The sequence below is a fragment of the Protopterus annectens genome, chromosome 1.part1 (genome assembly GCF_019279795.1).
Source record: "Protopterus annectens isolate FY-2018-M chromosome 1.part1, PAN1.0, whole genome shotgun sequence".
Lineage (NCBI taxonomy): Eukaryota > Metazoa > Chordata > Ceratodontiformes > Protopteridae > Protopterus > Protopterus annectens.
In genome coordinates, this window is record NC_056726.1 from 1,624,714,988 (window position 1) to 1,624,733,928 (window position 18,941).

Genomic DNA, 18,941 nt, shown 5'->3' on the forward strand with positions numbered 1-18,941 from the left:
AGACACAAACAGTTTGATTCAATGTCAATGTGATAAACAAACAGCAGAATGAACAAATAGTTCAGAAGAAGAGAGTATATAGTATAGAAGTTGACGGAAGTAATTTATTATAAGAAACAAGTTAATAATTAAGAGTGGGTTAGGAGAGGAGAGGTTGAGAAGTAAGGAGAGGTTAGCCAGGGGTAAGGAGAGAGGAGGGTTTGAGAGGCAAAGGAGGAAGAGAGCAGTTGCATTTCCTGTTAAGTAAGTAGTAGGAATGAAGTTGAGATTTGAAGCTATTGAGGTTATTGCAGGTCCATAGGCTGGAGGGAAGAGAGTTCCATTTTTTTGCTAGGATACAGGATAAGAGTAGTTGGCCAGCTGGGCGCTTGGGTTTATGAATGGTCAGCAGGTTTTGGTGAGAGGATCTAAGAGGTCTGGGAGGGGAATATGGTTGCAGTATGTTGGATAGTGCAGGGCAGTTTGAGGGTTGGAATACTAATTTGTGTGCTGTGGTTAGTTGGTGAAAGTCAAGTAGGTTGGGCAGTTCAAGCCAGTTAAGGGAATGAAGGGAATTGCAATGGTGTGAGGAGGATTTGACGCCTGTGGCAAATCTAGAAATGTTGTTGTAACACATCTCTAGTTTGGAGGTAAGTGAGGGGGATAAGTTAGTGAGCAGGGGAGAGCCATACAAGAGAAAGGGAAGAAGATGGGTAGTGGCAAGAGTTAGCTTAGAGGAAGGAGAGAGGAAGTGGTGATTTCTGTAAAGTAGGCCAAGTTTTATGCGTGTTTTTTTGATATTCTGCTGAATGTGGGAGTTAAATTTTAGCTGACTGTCTATGGTGACACCAAGAAGTTTGGCAGAGTGTATGATCTCTATTTGTGAGTTATTACGACTAGTGATGTGAAGGGAGTTTTCATCTAGAGGGGAAGATTTGGAGGGGGAGAATACAAGGATCTTGGTTTTGTTGGCATTAAGAGAGAGGTGGTTTTGGAGCATCCAATCTTCAGTGGTAGAAAAGGCATTTTGGGTTAGAGATTGGAGCTCAGCTAGGTTGGTGGCACTACAAATCAAAGTGGAATCATCAGCGTATTGAACAATTTTGGAGTTGGGAATGGCTTTATGGAAGTCATTAATAAAGATGTTGAATAGCAGAGAACCAAGTATGGAATCTTGGGGTACACCAGTGGGAGTAGGGAGGAAAGAGGAAGTGGCTTGGCTTCATTTCATGGCTTGGGACCTGTTAGAAAGATAGCTAGAGAACCAAGAAATGGTTGCTTGGGAAAGGTTAAGTTTAGAGAGATGGTTTAGGAGGTGGGTATGGGAGATGGTATCAAAGGCTTTAGAAAGGTCTAGCAGGACAGAAGATACTAAATCTCCAGAGTCACGGGCTGAATTGACGAAATGTAAGAAGGAGAGCAGGGCAGAGTTAGTACTATGTCCAGGGCGGAAACCATGCTGGGTGGGGGAAAGTAGTTGATGTTTGGTAAGGAATGGTAAGAGCTGTAGATGGATGCATTTTTCAAGAATTTTGGAGATAGGGGAGAGGATAGCTATGGGCCAAAAGTTAGATACAATGTTATTTTTGCCACCCTTGTGGAGAGTGAAAATATAAGCAGTACGCCAAAGTTTAGGAACATAGGACTCGAGTATGGATCTATTGATCAGGATGCTGATAGGCAGAGCAATAGCATCTGATGCTATTTTTAGGAAGGAGGAGGGAATGCTATCAGGGGCGTTAGAGCAGGGCTTTAGTTTAAAGAGGAGTTTTTTTATTTGGTTGATGGAGACCAGTTTAAGTTCAAAATTAGGGTAGGGAGGGGAGGATTGGGCAGACAGGGGAGGAGGATTATTGTTGGTGAATGTCTTAGTGAGTTCAGCTATTGAAGAGGTAAAGAAGGAATTGAATTGTGTGGCAATTTCTGAGTCAGATTTGCTAGTATCAGGACAGGGATTGTTTTTTGTTCCATGTATGTGTATATATATATATATATATATATATATATATATATATATACATATATATGTAAGTATACTTATTTTTATATATATATATATATATATATATATATATATATATATATATATATATATATATATATATATATATATATATATACACATACATACATACATACATCTACATATACAAATGCATTTCCCCTACTGTTGAATGACTGTGCTGGATGATATGATTGAGAAAACATCGATTTTATTTATATTTGCATGGCTTAGTGGCAAATCACTTTGGCTATAGTATGCAGGGTTCTGGGTTTGAGACTTTTAAGGGCTGCTTATTTTGTTGCTGGGCAGAACATGGGCTGTTGGAGCAGAGTGATTAAAGCTCTTTAAAGCCATTGTAAACGGGTTTGCCTGGGTTTGTGTGGAGCTAAGCGATGGTTATGTGAGCTTAGCTTCGCTTACGCCCACTTACGGCTGCTTAAACCCACACTAATTTCAAATAAAGAAAAGAAAAAAGGGAGATAGGAAAGTGGTGAAATTGGGGCAAGCAGGGGGATAAACAAGAGGAGAAACAAGTAGGGATGTGCAGGACGGGTATAGGAAAGGACCATAGCTTTGCATTTCTTTGGCAGCAACAGCTGCATCCAATGTGGGCAATTTAGAATTTAGAGCCTCACACCCTAAAGAGAGGTGTATGGGCATCATACAATACAGATGATTGGTAGGGTTAGATTGTGTGCTGGGTACATGTCTCTCAGTGAAATGCAGAGCTATCTATGGGACGTGTTTTTTTTTTTTTTTTTGGGGGGACAGATGCCCTTTTTTTTTTTAAGGTGAGAGTGGGATGTTAAGGAAGGATTATTGGTAAGTGTGATGAGGGAGGTTTGGTAGGAGAGGTTGCATTTGCAGACAGACAGACAAGGCAGCAAACAGGGGTGGTGTATGACACATGGGGGGTAGACACCTTGACAGGGAGGTTTGTTGGGAATCTGAGGCTCATAAACCCCCCAGATGGTAGTAGTGGCACTGATGTCCCCACCTGATGGCAGTCACCACTAGTCTTATACAGCCCTGAAGTTGGCTGTACTGGGGCTGAGCTGGAGGGGCCACCTGCCCCTCTAGCTGAGACAGCCTGCCCTCCACCTGGTGCAGGGGGTCATCCAGCTCCATCTGGGGGACACTGCGCATCATGCTACAGGCCTCTTCCTGGGTGACAAATTCCTCACTGCGTCCACTTGCAGGAGGGGGGTGAGCCCCATCCCCTGCAGCAGTTCCACCTGAGGGTGGTGCAGAACCAGCAGATGAGGGAGGTCTGGGTTGGGTCCCAGACGGGCTGGGACACAGTTCCTCGGCCAGGTCGGGTGGGAGAGGCGGATCCGCTGGGATTTGCCTTCCCATATGTGCTATGGTGTGGAAATTAACAATAAATATTGATTAGTCATGCACAACACATTACAACAATAGTCAAAATAGCATGCATGGATATTCCCATTAACCCAAATCAGTGCAATTATAACAGTGCCATAGTAAACAGAACCCATGCATATGTGGAATGGCATTCAGAGTTGCAACAGCATGCCAGTTAGTGGTATGTCAGGCAGGCAATGATTATTCAACAGGGGATAATAGTATGCACAGTTTAAACAATGATAAACCAAATGGAACAACGGTCCCAACAGTAGAGGTTTGTTTAGGAACATACCCATGTTGGTTTCATTGTGATGGATGGATTGGTTGAGTGGTGGGGGAAGGGAACAGATTCAATTGACAACTGCTATCAAGTATATTTTTCAGTACACTACTATTCACTACTTTGCATTCTGACCAAACATACACTCTACCTGGGCCATGGGGCTGCTACAGCACACCAAAAGCTGTAGATATCAACAGAGCAATTGTACCCTTATTTTAGTTATAACACATCAGACCTGTTTCTATACCAATGTCTTTACCTGTGGGTCTGTCCAGATGAACTGTGTGCACATTACATTGCTGTTTCTACTCATATTTCAGATTCACATATTAGTTGCAGGCCCTGGACTGTGTGTTGTGTCTTTCACATACATCTACTGGGACATTCTCTGTGTGCAGGTTTCTTGTCAACTGGGGAAACTATCTGTGACAGCTTCACACTTGAGGGGATTGTCTGGGCCAGACTGCAGAGTGTGGATGTCTAGCTTGCATATATTTGTAAGGCTGGGGCTGATCAACGCAGCAGTTGTACACCTTTCATAGTTACATGCATCACACTAGTATTTCTATTCAGATTGCTTTACCTGTGTGCCCTGTATGGAAAATACATGTGTTGCAGTACATTATTTTTTCTGTTCAGATTGTAGTTTAAAACTGTAGAGCCATACTGAAAAGTTAGTGGCGGTCCCTGGATTCAAACTGTGCTGTGTGTGCAAAATCGAACTACAGGCCTAGTCCCTATCAAACTGAGCCACTGGGGAAGTGTTGCGCTTTGTTTGTGACATTTCTATCGAGTACATATTTTTGTACACAGTACTTTTATTATCACTTGTTGCATTATTTGTTTCCCATTTTCAGTACATTTTATGCATACACAACAGATATTGGTGTCACATTAGCTGGATTGCACATTTGACTGTTTTACAACTACATACTGCAATTTAGATTCGAGTACACAGTGTAGGTTTTAGGTCTGCACCTGTTAGCCTTATACTTTTCTCAGTACATTCACAGCTACATATGGCTGAAATTGAAAGGTTAACACAGAACAATGCTGGCAGACACACAAGTAAAACATATTCTGATGGGAATATGTACTGTAGCTTTTTTCCAGTTATTTGACATGCCAATTCTAAAGTATGCAGACAAGCAGTGCTAAATCAGTTCACCTCAGTTAATGCATTCTGCAGGACATACACATTTCTAGTTATCAGGTACAAGTGAGATGACACACACCAGTGTTTGGGATCACCTTTATTAATTTTGACATACATATCTGCGTACGACTCAGAACTCCACAATTACTATTCCTGCATGATCTGCACAGGGGAATGCTTTTCATTTCTAACTGCTACAATAGCCCTGATATGGCACTTTCTTGGCAGGTTCACTGACACACTCATACATATTCTAATATTCCTCTCCTGCATATTGTACCTTGTTTGCTACTGATATCTGTCTTTCACAGCGGCTAGGAATACTCCATTGTAACACTGGCAGCCTGACACAGGCATTTATTCCTGACTTTTACAGCACAATTATATATACAAGCAGAACTACCATTACTATAATTTTGGTTTCTTACTGCTAATAGTTGGAGGTATTCTGTACTCACCATATTGCTGATGCAGCCGGGTCAGTCACTGTGCATGACCCTGCACATTCTGGGACCTCTCTGCAGCAGCTGTATGGGGAGACATCACACATTAATCACACCTGCACAGTCACAAGTTGAACTTTTTCCATACTTAGAGATACATAAGACACCATACTTACAGACAGGTGGGACATCCTGTACTCGGGCTTCTTGGATCCACTGGTCCAAGAGTGCACCCCTCCTCTGCTTCAGGTCATTATGTTGATGACGTACCTGCTCACCAGTCTGGGGTATGACAGTGGCACTGGTGAGATCACATGCAAGCTGGTCCCAGGCCTCCACGTTGTACTGCAAGCCCTGGTACTGGCCCTGCAGCAGCCTGCATCATAGTTTTTAACTAGGAGCTCAACCATGACCCTGGACTCCTGGATGCCCCAAAGTTGCGCTCGGAAGCACACACCTTCTCCGACACCAGACATTTTGGTCCTGCTGTGTGCAGTCCCAAATGGTTATGGCTGTATTCCCGCCTGTGTGGATTAAATAGGGCTATTTTCCCATACTTTTTTGTGATTGGCTGGTTTTAATGTGCTGCACTATGCTTAGCTCCATGCAAATCTGCATAGCAATGCTTACACCAGCTAAGCAGAGCTGAATGCAGGTAAGCAATACTTACACTAGCAAAGCATTGCTTAAATCTATTTTTTTTCATTAAAGTTATAAATTGTTGTTTACATTTATATTTTACATATTCCCACCCCTAATGTGCTATACTTGAGCCGTATGATTGACATCTAGCATTCACAAGCCTTAAACGTTTATTAAATAATTTGGCAGAGGGGGGATTCGAACTGAGCATGTTCCACATGCTATATCATGGCAGTACCACTATGCTTGATGATGTTGTGTCTCACAGTAGCACTTGTCTATCATTTTCATGATTTCAGCCAGGCTAAGCCTAGCAGCGCACCTCACAAACAAGCTGCACAGCAATTAAACTTTGGATTTATTTCATGAAAAAAATATTATTACATTTCATTATTTTTTATTCCTTTCCTCTTGCCCTACTGCTTCTATGCATGTAGGGCAAGAGTGCATACATTTGGGGGTGCGCACTTGAAGGCTGCTGCCTTCTATAGGTGTTTGTGATAATTTTATTTTTCGGTGTCCGGTGACACTGAAATGTTAGCTGTTTACATTTCAGTGTCTGTGGACACTCATTTATTTTAAAATATTAGAGCCAGGCTCTAAAATTATATAGTATGACACTCATCCGTGACAGAAAATGCAATATGGCACTTTCAGAGTAAAGGGGGTGTGTTTCAGGTGCTGGGACTGCTGACACATGCCCCCTGTGCTCGTTCCTGGTTCATGTCTATTTAGTTTAGATAGCAGCGCACCTTCATGCATATGCAAGGCGCACTGCTATCCTAAACGGACATGAACCACTCTGTGCAAGAATAGCCTTATTCTTGCACGGAGCTTTGTGGATCCAGGGGCATGTGTTTTTAAATGTAAAACAGTAAAAAGTTATGGAGAAAACTATGTAAAGAAGATTTTTTTGAAGATATAAAAGAAGTGGATAAAGTAAACATGGATATGATTAAATATGGATATTGTAAGAACAGAAGTAAAGAATATATTACAAGAATACATGAAAAGTTATTTCATGTTATATGAATTATAAGGAATGAAAGAATAAATTAAATTATGTTTAATGGTAAATGGATTTTAGCAACAATGTTAAGTAAAATCAGATGGCAGTCATGAAAATGGAGTGGGGGGTCTAATATGGATGAAAATTTAACGCAATTGTATAGAAAATTATGAATATGTGCAAACAGTTTTGTATATTTATATATATGTACATATGTAAATATTTGTAAAGAATGTATATATATATATATATATATATATATATATATATATATATATATATATACACAAAAGTAACTCTTACAAAATTTTTAAATACTTTGTAAGAGTTACTTTTGTGTGTGTATATACCTATATATATATATACCTATATATATATACCTATATATATATATATATATATATATATATATATATATATATATATATATATATATATATATATATATATATCTATATAAAGGACTCCTGCTCTTTTCAATAACTGCCATGTAAACTTTTACATCCAACTGAGCTACCATCAACTCAAGCAGATGAGGTCTTCATTTAATATCTAAGCCAAAGGACAGTAAACTCAGGAGTGCAGCACCCCCATTATGTGCACATGCTAATATAATTATCAAGAGGTGTATTAGGCTTGACCAAGTGGTTAATGGAATCCCTAATGAAACCAAGGAAACGTAGGGCTTTTATACCCTATGCCTATACCTTTAAAATTGGTCATTGGTATATAAATGGTAATCATGTTGCGTGTAAAGCAGATTTGGACAACCCTCTTCTTGGTCCAGTTTGATTATCAGGAATGCACATGATATAAAGGTTACAAGAGGTGTTGTTGCTCTATGATGAAAAGTTCAAAGACAAAATGCTTGAAAACGTCTCTGTTCAGTGTGATTAGAATTATTCATCACCTGTTCTACTCACACCTGACCTTGATAATGACTGCATCCTACGGGAAAGAAGGAGGACGAGAAGGAAAGTAGGTCACCTGTGCTTTACTGGGCATATCTGCAGCAGAGATGGACAGCTACAGGAGAAATCCTTTAAGCTAATATCATTCAAGCTGTGCTAGGCCATTCAAGAAAAAAATCTTTCATTTTGGTAAATATATGCTTAGATGATATGGCTTTACCTGTACCTGGACCTGGACTACAAAATTGAACAAACATTTGGGAAAAGCTTGGATATTAGAAGGGACATAATACTGCATGGTCACTACCTGGGTGACTTCTTGATAGTCATGCAATGGGAAAAAAAGTGCACCCCGTAATAATTCTTCATTTAAGGACTTGTCCCAGACTGAGAAAATACTGCTTTGCTGTAGGGTTATTCTGATTGGGAAAGACAGTCTTGTCTTCCTTCACCAGTGCAGGGAAAAGATAAAAAGAATGGCAGGAAGACCCCAGGGGCTCACCTGTGGGGTGGGATTGTTAAACTTTACGTTAGATTCGCCCACCAGGGAAGGCTTTGATCACGTGCATAAGCAGTGGCATCAAAGGGGATATAGATCAATATGTGTGCATATAGCTTTAAGAAGCTATCCAAGGGCTTGCACAAGTGTATAAATACTGAACACGTGCGAGCCTGACTGCCATTGTGTAGGTAGGTGCTGAGATGTAAGCATGTATGTATGTAAGCTCTGCTTGTTAACTAGTTTGTTCATATTCAATGATGCTAATATCCATCCTGGTGCGTTTCTATGTATTAAAGCATCTAAACATAAACCCAGCTTTCTTTTTATATGAGTTAGAGATGGAGGAGCAACAGGGGATATAAAAAAAACACCACTGGGTTTTAGTAGACCCAAACAAGCAGGAATACTTGAAGATATGAATAACATTTCATAGGCACCTATATTACAGTGTACCTATGGCAAAGGTGAGAACTTTGAAGTACATAGCTTCAGTTTTACAGCAATGTTTCAAAGTGGAAGGATAATGGTGTCTTAGGGTAATTTCTTGAAGGATGGGGCACAGAAAATATATCTATGGGCATTGCTTTCTTGGCTCAAATGCCTCTTTGAATGGTAGTCTTGATGCAGAAGAGTTTCCAGTATGGAGGTGAGATTTCTCTTTCAAAATCAAGGGGTAGTGAAGGCTTTAAATGCTGCTATGAGGATGCTAAGCAAGGAATGACTAGTGGTATGAGATCTGATGTTTTCATATATAAAGTATATTATGTGACAAGTATGATACCAGCCCAGAGTTGACATATTCGAGAGCTTGTCTGATTTCTAAACTCAGTTTTTTGGCAACTTGTTCAAGAAAAGTGCCAGAGGGATGTGCAATTCCATCAGTGATCTGGGAGAATGGGGGATATTTTGGCAAACCTAATGCTGACATCCAGCTACAAGCATGCGGATTGCATACGTTGATGTCTTATAGGCAGTGTGCTGCTCTCTTTAAGACAGAAAAAATCATCTGAGTACAATATCAGAAGTCCTGCTGGAGGAATTTCAGTCTTATTAGTAGGAAATGTCAGAGGTGGAATTTGACTTTTGCTACAATACAGTTTGCTAATACTAAACACTGACAGCAACGGATATGAAGATGGCTGCCATCCTATAAGCAGTGTAACTCTATAGCTCTGCTACTCTAAATAATTCAACAACCTTATTCCTAAGGAGAGAAGTAAAAACAGCGAACAATAACCTCTTCTCTGTACTAAGGCACCTACCTGAAGTTAATTTCTACATCCAGTGTGGGGAAACAGAAGACCTTAGCTGAAGGATTAACTCTGATCTGGAGTGTCTTACCTCTCAGCTCACTGCTATCCATGTGGCCTGGGGCTCTTGGGCCTTCATTCATCTGAAAATAATAAGAGAGTTAAAAGGAAGAGAAATAAGAAAGGGGAAAAGAAAGCCTAAATATGTCACAAGAATCTGTTTCCATGGAAACTCAAAATACTAAAGCTAAATTCTCTGCTATTTCATCTCCAGAAAAAGATGTTACTCCTAAAAGGGCTAGAACTGCCAAGCAACAGGAAACTACAAAACCACCTGCTAAAGTGAAATCTGACCCTTCCAGCATCCAAACAGCAATTCAAAGCTTTTCTCAGCAACTCAAAACTTTTAGTGAATCCATAGACAGAATACTCACTAGAATTGACAAAACAGAAGCTAAGGTTTTTGACAATGAGATTAAAATTGAACAATTACAGAAAGATCAAAAATCTAATGCTTGAAGTATTCTGGACATGCAACAGAAATTAGTGGACCTTGAAGCTAGGTCCAGACGTAATAACATCATCCTATGAGGCATTCCGGAGCATATAGACAATATCACATTGCCTGAAAACATATCTGAAATTTTTGCTGCATTCCTGGACAAATCACCTCTCTCTGATCAGATAATTGAACGAGCCCATAGAGCCCTGAGACCACCTTATGACAATACAAAGCCAAGATCCGTGTATGTGAAGATACTTAACTATCAGCATGTAAGCAAATTATTAATAGCAGCCCGAAATAAAAAGTTCATTGAATGGAAGGGATCTAAAATATATCTCTCATCTGACCTTCCTTCTCAGATAAGGATGGAACGACAAACGCTTGCCCGTTACTGCGCTTACTTAATTAAGAAACAGATCAGATTTCAGATGTGATATCCCAATACTTTGTCTTTCTACTACCTAGGGTCCAAACTATCTGCTCAGAACAGTAAAGAAGCCTCAGCGATCTTCTATCAAGCATTTAAAGAATGCCCGGATCTTGCTCAACAAAAGCATTAAATTACCTGGTGTCTTGTGTGACACATGTTCGCTAGTCTGGAGGGATGCAGTTTGCCTTGCTTCTAAGTCGTTTTTCTCCATGGCGCTGAACTGGGGGTAGCGCGGCAATCTGAAAGGCCGTCCTGTAATACAGCTCCCTCATGCTGCCCCTTCGGATAGCAATTACTAAAATAAATATCCACCATCTTGTTTCGCTGGTCACAGAAACTTTGAACCCTCCATATCCCATGAATCCTTCGTTTTTTAAAAAGGTAGTACTGTTTTTTTTTTTTTTTTTTTTTTTTGGGCTCTGAGTGGATATATAACAGATTTGTCAGCGTTGTAAGGCTTCATTCAGTCGAGAAGCTCTGCCTTATCTGAAGACATTCTGAGAGAATCACCGCTGTAATTTAATCATTAGTAGGACGATAATCTCTGTTGGACAGTCGATGCTGACATAATATATGTATGTTGCGCTCTCTGAGCGGAGTGTAAATTACTCTTTGATTTTTGGCTTTTGTTCTGATGATATTGTATGAGGAGTCACTTTAATATGTACCAACTTTAAATTGAGCCATTTAGCTATAATATGCATAAGCACACTAAAGTGGCTCCTTAATATAGTGGTCAAGCAACCGAAATAGACGATGAAACATTTTGTAATTTTAGGCTATGCACCTGGTTCTCTGAGCCCCAATGTACTGTCGGCGGCTGGATATATTTTAACACTATAAGGTTTAGTTAACCCTACTCAGATCTTTTCCTTTCTGATCTAGTCTCAGAGAATTAAGCTCATAGCTTAGCGGAAGTGTAATGTTGGATACCTTGTTTACGGCTTTGATCCGCTTACTTACACAGAATAGTACTTTTTACAGCAGTTTGTTTAATACTGCCAATGGCACTCTGGTTACATTCCACACATCATAGTAAGAATTATAAATAATTTTTATGGGTTATTCTTAACTCGAATTTGTGGATGATTAATTCTACTTCAATATTTGCAATGTAAACATAATGGGACAAACCCTATGTTTCCTTGTAGGTCTGTGTGAGCTTTTATTTTACATATTTGATCTCGTGGGTGCCTTGACACGAGTACACAGGATTTATCTACTCATCTGTAACTGCAAGTCGATTATGCACCCCATATGATTTCAGGAGTTTTTAATAAGCATCTTAAATGGTACTTCTTTTTTCTTTAATGATCTAGGACTGCTGATAAGCCTGTAGATATACGCTAATCTTCTCTTAATATATTATAGTAGATAAATGTTTTACAACTACAGTTTTTACCTAAATATTATCACTGTACCACAGGTTTTTTTTCTTTATTGATAAGTTTAGGGGATAGTTGCTTCTCCCCATTAGTGTCTTGTGGCAGTTGTATAACAGGGTGTTTTTTTTTTTTTTTTTTACTTTTCTCTTTTAGAAGTGCAGTTTTAAGCTAAATACTAATTATTTATTTTATTTATTTTTATTTTACATTTGTTGACCAGGAATGTCCGAATAGGTTCCACAGAGCCTGTTTTCAGCAGAGGCCCGGGGAGAAATGTTCCAGATGCATGTCTTTGGAATGTGGGAGGAAACCGGAGTACCGGGAGGAAACCCACGCGAACACAGGGAGAACATGCAAACTCCACACAGAAGGCACCCCAGCCGAGAATCGAACCGGAGAACCTCTGGCTGTGAGGTGACAACGTTAACCGCTGCACCACTGTGCCGCCACTATATTAACTGTCACTCTTAATGTTGATTAACCTTATGCTCTGATCATTAATATAGTTGAGCTTGGAGTGTTTTTTCTACTGCTTGGGATTGTTATGCATTTTAGTTTCTGGTATTATAGGAATAACTTGCTGGGATTTAACAGTCTCTCCCTTTGGGGGAAACCCAAGAATTGCTGTAAAAGGCTACCATATCTTGCATTGCTCCTTAATATCCCAGCCCCTTCCGGGCTTAGGGGGTGGTGGTTAGGCATGGGATTAAAGCAGGAAGGGATGTTTATACTTGCCCAAACTTTTTTGTACCTGTTTATAAGAATGATAATTAGCTGTACATTCTCCATATTCCTCAGTTTCTTGAACTCACTTAGGTTTGTATGTAAATGTTGGATATAGAATCATGGAACATCAAAGGGTTACAAGCTTCAAATAAGAAAAAACTCTTTATGCATCTAACTCTTAAATCCACTTCCAATATTGTTTTTGTCCAAGAAACCCATCTTCTTGATCAACAATGGGACCAAGACAGGAGGAGACCTTGGATTAAGAAGATCATAGCTTCAGGGGCCAAATCTAATAGCGCAGGTGTCGTTATCATAATTAAAAATAAATGTATGTTTGATATAGTAAAGTTTTACTCAGATACTGATGGTAGATGGTGTTACTTTGTCACTGTCTGCCCCTTTATTGACAAACCCATTTTAATTATTAATATTTACTCCCCATGTTCAGGGCAACAAAACTTCATTTCCTAATTATTATTATATTGTTGGAGGTGATTGGAACTCCATTCAGGACCCAAAAAATGATAGAACAAACACTAAGGCTAAATTCAATTCAGCTGCCACCCTCTCCCTATCAGAGATGAAGGAGAATTTTAATCTTTTTGATCCTTTTATCTTTCTTAAACCCACTCAAAAAAATAACAAATTCACCTTCTTCTCTAACTGCGCTAAAAGCTGGTCTAGATTGGACTTCTTTCTGATTTACTCGTCATTCAGTAACCTGGCTATCACTTTTGCCACCTACCCTAGACGTCTTTCCGATCACTCAAGGATTTCTGTCTCTATTCAATGGCAGGATACAAGATCCCCAAAGAACATAGCTATTTGGTGGCATGTAAACCCTAACCTCCTTGAGAAGGAAGAAATCCTCTCACAAGTTGAGTCTTATCTTGACCAATTTCTCCAATATAGTATTTCTCTGCAGACCTCTTTAGATTGTTCTTGGGCTGCAACCAAGGCTATGATTAGAGGTTTTCTCATAAATTAAGCCTCACATTATAAGAAACTTTACAACAAAAAGGAATCTGATATAACCTCTAAACTCCACGAGATAGAGACGGAAATTCAACAAAAACACTCCCCTGAGCTGGAGAAACAAATGATTTTCTTACAAAAGGAACTTTTATCTTTGCAAGCGGAGAATCTAAAATACCATGAGATTAAAGCCTTAGCAAATTACTCGGATCTGGTTCAGTTCCCCTCTAACTTTTTGGCCAGGGTGGCTAACCTGAGCAAATCATCCCCTTTTATCTCTGGAATTTCATATCAGGGGAAGGAATATCAGAATACTATGGAAATCATTGGAGTATTTGAATACCTATATTCTCAGTTATATGGCCTTACCGAAAATTCTCCTAATAAAGAAGAGTTACAGGATTTTTTTAATAATTTAACCTTCCCTAAACTGACCGAGAAGCAAACTAAACTTCTAGATCGAGAAATTTATTTGCAAGAAATCTCCTTGGCTATCAATAGCCTTAAACCTAACAAATCACCTGGACCAGACGGATTTACGGCAGAATTTTATAAATCATTCACTTCCAAAATATCGAAAGCATTGCTCCTTTTATATAACAGTATCATCACCTTTGGTTTCAAAGACATACATTCGAATGCATCTAGAACTATCCTTATTCCAAAACATAACGCTGATCCCAAAAAACCCTGGCATTATAGACCCATTTCTATTGTTAATATTGATATGAAGATTTTCACCACAATCCTAGCTAACAGATTGAAGGTAGTTATCTCCTCCATTGTTTCTCCAGAACAATCTGGTTTCATTATGGGCAGACAAACAATTGATCACACCTTGTCTTTGGAAGCTATGATTTCCCTTTCTTCTCTAAATAAAACCTCCCTTTATGCTCTAGCTATTGATGCTTCCAAAGCCTTTGATCGTATTAGTACTGATTTCCTATTCAATACTCTCCGCCTCTACAACATACCAAACTCATATATCAATACAATTAAAACCTTATATTCTAGTGCATATACTGTTTTACAAATAAATAAACAGATATCAAATAGAATAAAAATTCTCAACGGTGCCAGGCAGGGTTGCCCCCTTTCTCCTTTATTATTCAACCTGTATATTGAACCACTATTCCTTTTGATCAAACAGAAAACATTTCATCTCACACCTACTATCTTCAATACTAAACTTTATCTTTCTGCATACGCAGATGACCTAAACATTTACTTTACGCTCTCCAGTTCTGACCCAATTAAAATCCTATCCTTCATTAATATCTTCTCCAATCTGGCAAATTACAAACTTAATAAAGATAAATCTTTAATCTTTCTGATAAATATATATTCCCCGTCCCCCAATATATTTGCTAACACAGGTATAAGCATTAAACAACAACTTCAATATCTTAGGATATCTTTCTCCCAAGGGAACTCCACCCTTTATCAGGACAACATTGCTAAATGTTGGTCGAGTGTTCAGGGTGACCTAGGCAGATGGACTAAAATTAAGCTTCCTTTTTTGGCCAGGACGGCAATAATTAAAATGAACATCCTCCCTAGATGTTTATATATATTTAATGCATCAATGAGTATACTGCATAATAACTTCTTTAAAAATATTACATCTCTCCTTTCAAAATTTATTTGGGCCCCCAAATCCGTTAGAATTAGTTATTTGAAACTTACTCTCCCTAAGGATCAAGGTGGCCTGGGCTTACCCGATTTTAAACTATACTATGAAATAATTAATGGAAGTAGAATTCTGAATACTGCCTCCTACAATAAAGATCATTCTCTATGGGCCCCTGTTTGGGTTATCCTATATAATAACTATATCAAATATTTAAACATAAACCCTGCTGCGCTTCCTTTCTTGAATAAAGAAAATTTGAGTAATCTTAAACTAATAAAAGGCATTAAATTTAATATAAGGTCACTTCAAAACCTTTTTAGTTCCCTGAATTTACTTCCTTCCTTTAATACTCTACAACCAATACACCTCAACCCTAATCTAAGATTGAATGGACACATGTTAAACCTGGATCAATACCCCCTTCTTAAGTGCATTTCTATTGCAGATCTCTTTCCCTTCAAACAACAATCTCTTTCTGATTTAAGAATTTCTCTGAATCTACCTAGGAAATATACAATCATATTAAGACAAGTTAGAGAACTAGTAAAAATTTATTTGGAAAATCCCTTGGTCTCAGATAAGGATATCTCAATCTGTAAAACACTGTGGAATATGTTTCTTAGTAAAAAAAAAATGATCTCAAGTACTTACAAAGCTATACTGGTTCTGAAAACGCATAATGAGCTCATTTTCTCCACTTCTTGGTTAAAATGTAATCCCTCTATCACCCATAATTAGATTTCTAAAGCCATAAGAATTAGCTCTAAATTCATTCCCTTAAAAAAACTTAAATATACTCAGCTCATGATTTTGAATAATGCGTACCTTACCCCCGACATACTTAATAAAATTTATCCCAACTACCCTCTTCAATGTCAATTTTGCCCTTATCAAACAGAGGATATATTACATGTTTTCTGGAGTTGCAAATGCACATACAAGTTATGGTGTGCCTTTTGAGTTTTATTGGAGAAAATTGATTACAAAAAGTCCACCCTTTCTTGGGAATTCACTATTTTACATATCCCACCTTCAGGCTTACCTGAGTGGAATTACAGAATACTGATACCTATATTTATGCTAATTAAATATTACATTTCTCTTAATTGGAAAAATAGGCATACACTGTCCTGGGAAGGGTTTAAGATTCTAGCTATCAAACATCTCAGGGCTCATAAATTCCTATTTCACAACAGGAAGCACAAACCTTTTCTCAAAGAATTTTGGAGAATTATTTTCAAACATATCCTAATTTGACTATATGCTATATTACATATTATTGAATGTTATGTTGTTTTATTTCCCTCTTTATACTGTTGGGCAATGTATAACTGTACATAGTTCATGAAGTTTCCATGTATGTGGTCATATGGTTGTTACTTATTGTATAGTTTGTTATGTTAGTAGTCTTATGAAATAAAACAATAAAGAGAATTAAAAAAAAAAGAACACTGACAGCAACACATGCACAAGCCAATCATCACAAAGGTATGAGGAAACAATAGAATCATATTCAGGTAGGAGAGGATGCCTAAGGATCATGTAGCAGATGAATGAGATTAATAGTGACTACTTTGCAAGCAACTGTTAAAGATAGCAATGGTTACCACCTGCTATAAAAGACATGCTATGATTCAACAAATCCTGCTGATCGTGTGTGTGTGTGTGTGTGTGTGTGTGTGTGTGTGTGTGTGTGTGTGTGTGTGTGTGTGTGTGTGTGTGTGTGTGTGTGGTATCAGAATTGCTAAGCTTTTTAGGACCAACCACAGCAAAATGGGGAAGGCCACTTTCATAAGGAATGCTATAGTCACGCACAAACAGACTGTGCAGACTGGAATGACAATGATAAAGCAAAAGGCAGATAATATGAGGGTGAGATTAGTACATTTTCCTCTATTAGACAGCTGATGGGCCCTGTGAAGGGCCTTTGTGAAGGACCCCATGGGCAGACAGGTTTGAAGGATAACATATTCCATCATGCAAATGATACACCCTTAACCAGGAGTACAAAATCCAAAAGGTACTGGGATTGCCATGAGAAATATCTAGGATGTGTTCTTTTAGAACAGAAACAGAGCTAGCAAGATAATAAGCAGCAGTACAAAACAATTACATTGGCAGGTAGCAGACTGTTGTGTGCAAGGATATATAACAATAATGTGGCATTTGAAGCATGTGTCACTAAATAAGGATAATGCTCTCTCTTATTGCATCACATCTGTTTTAGGATGGTGCTTCACCAGAAAAGTATAAAGGCTAAATAACAACAGTAATAGGTAAAGCAATACAAGCGATTACTAACATAACAGAACAAGGGAGTACTGCAAGTGCAGTCCTAATGCATTACAGTGAAATAAACATACATGATACAGGCTTCCTTAAACATGATGGTGTGCATTTGTCTCATTTTGACTGGGGTGTATTCAGTTTTTTATCCATTGTGGAATGCTGAGTAGAAGAGACATTTAGAACTGCTTAGATCAGACAGAAAATTGTGTAAGTACCTATGTTAAGTTGGAGGAACAATCTGAGAATCATAGATATCTGTAACTTAAGGTGGTGGCAGAAGGAAAGACCCTGTTATAGGCCTCACTTCTTATGGAAGGGTCAAACATGTTACAGAGCCCACGTCTATCATATTGCAGACAATGGATACCCTTATCTGTTATACTGTCAACCATGAAGGCTTTTCCCTGTTTGAATAAACATATACAAATAAGAGCATATCAACCAACATGTCAGTTATTTATATGGTTTACAGCATTATAAGCATTGGGTAATATAGCAATTGCTTTATTCTGTATGCAAATCGGCAAACTGTTATTGCTGTTGAGATATTTATATACATATACAGGCTGGAATATTACAAATTCAGGTTAGCAGTGGATTAGTTGATAAGAATGATACAACAGATATAGAATTTTTTCTGGCAAAGTATGGATCTAGAATCTCTAAAGGAGTTGCACTAATATTTCTTTGCAATGTGATATTTTGTTTTATTTTTCCTATACATGGGTAATTTCTTCAAAGGACAAATTTATTTTAGCATACTATTGTGACATATGGTGGCACTGATATGGGTTGAATCTCACAGTGCCTGCTAAAATACCATGATTAAAGGTTTACTGCCACAAAATGATAATGTTAACCACAGAGATTGATGGGTTTGAATCCCAGTAGTTCCAACCAAATGTGTGAGAAAAGGTGGCATGCATTGCCACTACATATGCAGAAAATGCCCCACATGGCACTAGAGGAATGCTGTCCTGAGTCACACCATTGGTACAGGAAAGAAAAAACAAACAAAAGTCTAACTCAGTAATAATTTCCAAACATGTAACTGGGCCTTAAAGATAAAAAGAGAATATACACTGCTGTCCATGAAATGGAATTCAACATTCAAACTGAGATTATACTGCACACAGGCAACCTTCAGAGCAGTGTCTTTGGACTAGCACCAAAGGACCCTTCCTCAACACTCTTTCTCTGTGAAACATGGTATCTTCCAGTACCCTTTAACCATGATAATTGCCGTGCACACAAGCTATTATTTTCACACACATACATGCACACAATTCCAAGAGAAGGTTGGCAGAATTCTTCAATTCCACACTGCCTTCTTCCTGGTAAAGTAGTACTTTCACCCCCTGGAAGACTGGTAACCTCCTGTTACCGCTACTCTTAAATTAAGCCAAATATGAAATTGCTCACATTTATATTTTCTGTTAACAGGCCT